Below are 6000 nucleotides of genomic sequence, written 5' to 3' on the forward strand. Positions count from 1 at the left end.
GCATACAAGTGCATCATTCTGTTTCTTTCCAACTACAGATGTGATGCTACACTCCATAATGTTTAAGGAAATATGCTTGAGTATGAATATAATGTAACTGGTATATGCTTTATGCAAAAGGTCTCTGTGAGGTTACATTACAAATCTTATAATCTACTGACTGTGCTCATCCTATTTGTAGGAATTATTCTTGTATCTGAAGCTAGAAATATAAAGTATAACTCTGAAGTCCTATTGTAATTATGCAAAGTGTGCATTGATGGTGGTTTAGAATCTCGATGGCTCCCATTGACTAGGACAATTGGTTGTAAATGGTCTGTTTACTTGCAAACCTTCCTGGGTGAGTGTGGGCCAGCCCTGGAAGAATGGAGGCTGGGGTCTCACAAGACATGGGGCCATGTCACTGGAATCCATCTTAAACCTGGTACTTTTTCATTTAGAAGGAGGGGCGGGACCCAGAGAGACACAAGATTCCTGCCTTGTGCTAAAGCTATAAAAGGGTGGAACAGAACAAAGTGGGGTGCCAGTCATGAGAACACCCCTGCTTTCCACCTAAGATATTTGCTGGAACTAACAAGAACTGTACCGGGGAAAGGACTGGGCCCAGATTAGGAAGGAGTCTAATCTGTGAAAGAAGCTTATTGGAACATCTCTGAAGGGGAGATTTTACCTGTAAACAGTTTCTTAATGTATTCGGCTTAGACTTGCATATTTTGTTTTATTTTGCTTGATGACTTTGTTCTGTCTGTCATTACTTGCAACCACTTAAATCCTGCTTTTTATACTTAATAAAATCACTTTTGTTTATTAAGTAACCCAGAGTAAGTGATTAATATCTGGGGGAGCAAACAGCTGTGCATATCTCTCAATCAGTGTTATAGAGGGCGGACAATTTGAGTTTACCCTGTATAAGCTTTATACAGAGTAAAACAGATTTATTTGGGGTTTGGCTCCCATTGGGAACTGGGTGCCTGGATGCTGGAGTCAGGTAACCTGAAGAGCAGTTTTTGGTGAAAGGCTGCAGCTTTGGGGGTATGGCCCAGATCCGGGGTCTGTGTTGCAGCAGGCTAGTGTGTCTGGCTCAAGGCAGGGTTCTGGAGTCCCAAGTTGGTAGGGAAAATGGGGTCAGAGGTAACTTCAGCATGGGTGACAGTCCCAAGGGGGTCTCTGTGACCGAACCCGTCACAACAGAACAAATATTTATTGAACGCTTCTCTCTTCTATATTAGTGGTTCTCAGACAGTTGATCGGGTCTACATTTTAATGTGGTCACCAGGGCTGGCAGTTAAGACTTGTTGGCGTCCAGGGCAGAAGCTGAAGGCCAAGCCCCGCTTCCCGGGCCAAAGCCTTCAGCCCTGGGTGGCAGGGCTCAGGCTGTGGCTTCAGCCCTGGGCAGCGGGGCAAAGATAGGGTCAGGCTCCAGTACCCACTCCTGGGGTCGTGTAGTACTTTTTGTTGTCAGAATGTTGCAATGAAGTTTGAGAACTGCTGTTCTACATAGTTAAGTTTTACTATCTTTATCTAGTAATAGGCCTATACCGTTGCTAAGATTTCTTTTGTACCTAATATACATAAACTTCTTTCTTGTGCTCAGCCCTCCTAGCCATGGATATTTCCCCCCCACATATCTTCAGCTTCCCTTATCAATTTTCTGTGCTTCATAATTTCTAATTTATATTGATTACTATCGATTTCCACTTTCCCTCATTTATTTATATTGCTTCTTTATTTCTAAATTGTTACTTTCACTATGCCACTGAATCAGGATGGGCTTTTTGCCAAAGAGCTCTTTCTGGATTGTGGAATCATGGCGTTTTTGGCAACCTAATGAACTCCCAATTTTTAGTCACATTTTTTGGTCTAGATTTTTATTCCCAGTCAATTTCACTCATAATTTTTCCCAGCTTTGAGATATTAGTCCTTTTGGAAGCACCAAGTATATGTACTACTGATGGATGCAGTCCTCTGTTTGCCCATACTGAATGTAATCAGGTTATGATCACTTGTCGCTAGACAACTATCACCTTCCAGTCCAGTGATTAGTTCATCTTCATGTGTGATAATGAGGTTCAAAATAGTTACCAGGGGTTGGGCTCAATACCATTTATGTAAGAAACTTTCTGTAATTTTTAGAAACTCTAACGAATTACTACTGGATGCATGAGACCTCCAGGGTATGTCTCCGATAATGAAATCCCCTATAATACGCTACAGTATTTCTTTCCACACAGACCCATGTTCGAGGGGTAACTCATTCTGTTCCACGGTTTGAGTCAGGGGTCTGGAACAGACTTCTAGGCCCCTTCTGGCTTAGTTCAGTAGCACTTTGATCCCTATTCATGGATGGTGCTGTGGTTGAGTTATTAATAATTTTAAAACAGGTAATTAATAAAGAATGCCAATTACTAAGGAATGTATATTTCAGTTGAGAAGCTCAGTGCTTAACAAATATTCATTACTCTGTCAAGGCCTCCTTGTGGTATGAATAGATGTGGCAAGATTAGTTCAGCTCTGCATGTGTAAATTATTGGAAAACAAAGGGATGATTACGTAAATTCAATTAAAGAAAAATATGATCTGTTCCAGGTGATTAATGCAGTCATCATGTTCTGATTTTTATCTGCAAACTTAGCCTTACATAGGAAATTAGCATGGTAGAAGATAAAACACTGGTGCCAAAACTTTCAAACAGCTACCTAAATTTACGCACCTAAATAAAAGTTGCTTTATTTTCAGATGTGTAGAGTACCAACAAGCAGCTTAATTGTTTAAGCAGTTAAATTGTTTAACAGTTAAACTGGTGCAGATTCCTGTGTATATGCTCTGATTTTCATTTAGCTTAAACTTGTTCCCAGTGGATTTAAACTGAAACAAGACTGTCCATACCGCAGGTTCACCACATTAGTTTAATTTCAAACCTTAGGATAAACCAGTGCAACTTTCTTGTGTGGCCAAGCTCTTTCTGGTAGATCTATTATGTGCTTAGAGGATATCAGTCACTGAAGCTGTTGTGGAGCTTTAAATAAAAGTAATTTTGGATATTGAAATGGTTGTTACCGTAATAAAGCACCCCAATGTGCAACATGGATATTAATTTAAATTGTGAGATTTAAAACCCTACCTCATGCATTTGTCCAAACACACGTAGAAGGTAAAATCCCTAATTGGAAAGCATATTGGGTGTGGTGATATGGTGAGAATTAAAGATATACCTGAGGATCTCAAAGCATTTTACAGACAATGAATAGAGGGGTCTCAATTCTCCTCTCAGGTAGATAACTAGTATTGCACCTATTTTACAAATAGGGAAAGGGAGGGGGAAGCTTAGGGACAGAAACTTTAAACTTGGGTGTGCAAAGTTTAAGTACTAAATCAATATTTAGGCCCAGTTCAGGATAGCATTTAAGCATGTGTTTAAGTCCCTTTGTATTTGAGACAGCTATGGGAGTCAAGCATGTCCTTAAGTGTTGTCCCGGATAGGCATGCTGTCCTGAATTGGGTCTCAAGTACCTGAAAAATACCTTGATCCCCAAAACACTTAAACAGGTGCTTAACTTTAAGCACATGTGTAGTCTCATAGAAGTTAATTAGCCTTCTCACCTAAATTAGGCATGTGACAACTTGCAAGAGTAGAGCTGAACTGTGATATATTTTTCAAAGGAGCTACAGCTCCCAACACTGTGGCTTGTGCAATGTCATACAGGAATCCTGCGGCAGAACTGGGAACAGAGTGGAATACTAAATACTCCACAAAATAACAGGAGCGCGATTACTTTGGATTTAGTGACTAGTTCAGATATGGTAATTTTTTTCATGTATTTACATTTTAGTAGTCAAGTTAAAATTTTGAGTCTTGGCTTGGAATTTTCTTCACAATTGTATCATTGTACAGATGGGGATTTGAGTTGGGGTTTTAATTCTGCTGTAGATGTAGTATGTTCTATGGCTGTGGTGCATTTGATAGTCTTGCAGTGCTGTGTTCAACTTGCTGATTGTTATACAATGATGCATTTTTATTCATGAACTGATTGTGGGCTGGTACAATATTGCTTTAGCAGAAGACTAAAATTATCTAAAATATCTTGTATAGAACTTGTATCTTAATGATCAGTTTCATAAATATAAACTAATTTTCCCTCCTACTTTTTATTGAGCTGTCCCATAGCACATTTCATATAACTCTTTCAAGAGGTGATGCTTACTACCCAAGGCCTTTGCAATGAGCTCCCATTAATGCCTTATGATCCTAAATCTATAGGCTTTGCCAGCAAAGGGAGGTTTTATTTAGTCTTATTGTACCACTAGGTGGCACCAAAGGATTGTCCCTTGCTCAGTTGACAGCTGCTCAGAGCAAGTCCCAATGAAATGCATTTTCATTAACATTCAGAGCAGAAACCCTGAAGTCACAGTATACAGCTTTTATTAAATGCATCTGAATTCTAAGTAAAATTCTAATACTCTATGTAATGCTCTTAGTTCTCCTTCAGTTACATTGCATTCATCTCATCCCACTCGTACAGTCTTCAGAGGTACTAAAAGTGACTGCATTTTGATTTGCATGACTTGCTAAGAAGAGGTGTAGATTAGTTTAGTGTTTTGGCATTGCGGGGGTCAGACAGTGTTATTAATCTAATAAAATTTTACTAAGTGCAATTGCACCACTACATTATCATAATCTAACGTAAAGATGATATGGGAGATGTTATAAGAGTGGAAATACATGTGCTAAGAGTCTTTTTGATTTGACTCATCTTCTACAAGCCTTGAGCAATTCTAATTTTCCTTGTTCAAAAAGGATAAGAGTGCTTCTAAAAGACATTGTAGATAATTTTATTAATAAACTGTGCTAAGAAAGGTTCTCCATGCTCTTAAGGACAGAAGTTTATACCTTGATATTTATGGTGAGGATTTTCACACTGAAAGAATATTTTATTATGCCCTCTGTGAACGCAACAAAAGAATACAAGGGGCAGTGTTATTTGTTAATGTGGATGTAATTCCGAATGTAATACACGTGTGTTAAACATCCTTTAAGGATTCTATTTTTTTAGCATGCATCCGATGAAGTGAGCTGTAGCTCACGAAAGCTTATGCTTAAATAAATTTGTTAGTCTTTAAGGTGCCACAAGTACTTTTCTTTTTGCGGATACACACTTACACGGCTGCTACTCTGAAACCTTTTTTTTTTTTTAGTATTACCAAATATTATGATGTAATTTTTTGTTCCTGACCCACAGCTGATGTAAATTGATTTTACTGTTGCAACACTGAGGATCTGTCCTCTTGTTTGGAAAAATTAAAATACTTGGAGAAGAGGCACCCACAATGAAAATTTTGTTCTCTCATGATCCTGTTGGATTTCAGCAGGTGGCAGAACTTCAGTATTTAAGGACTTTCAGCAAAGTGTATTTATACAAATTTGCAATGATCACTTTGATTTTAAAAGAGGACCCACTTTGCTCAGTTCCACATTATGAAAATTCCCAGTGTAAGAAGCACTTCTCTGCAGATTAAAACTAGATGTGTTCAGACTGGAGCCTCAAATCTGCAACTCTTTGAATCTTGAAAGAGTTGAAGCTGAAATCGCCAGATCTCAATCCACCTGGTTTGGAGTTTGATCCAAAACAAGGAAGAGCTTAATTCCCAGTTCCAGTTATAAGGAAGGCACCATGTCAATATAGGTGAATTTATGATGGCAGAAGATTGATCTCAGAAGATTTATGCAACTTTGGGCCAAAATCTTTAGAAGATCCCACAGCATTTTGGCACTGTCAAATCCAAACTGGCACCCAGCTGAAAATCTTAAAAAGTCCTAGTGAAAACCACCTCTTCAGCCTTCTCTAATTTTAAACTGACGTTTCTGAGAATACCCTCCATTTTCTAGTACGCTCTTGCTGTGAGATAGTATACTGAGGGTGTCCTGATATCATGCTGTCATTAAGTCCTCTGGAAAAGACTACACAAGATTCTTCTACAACATGAGGTCCATTTCATGCTCCC

The sequence above is a fragment of the Lepidochelys kempii genome, chromosome 7 (assembly GCF_965140265.1).
Source record: "Lepidochelys kempii isolate rLepKem1 chromosome 7, rLepKem1.hap2, whole genome shotgun sequence".
NCBI lineage: Eukaryota > Metazoa > Chordata > Testudines > Cheloniidae > Lepidochelys > Lepidochelys kempii.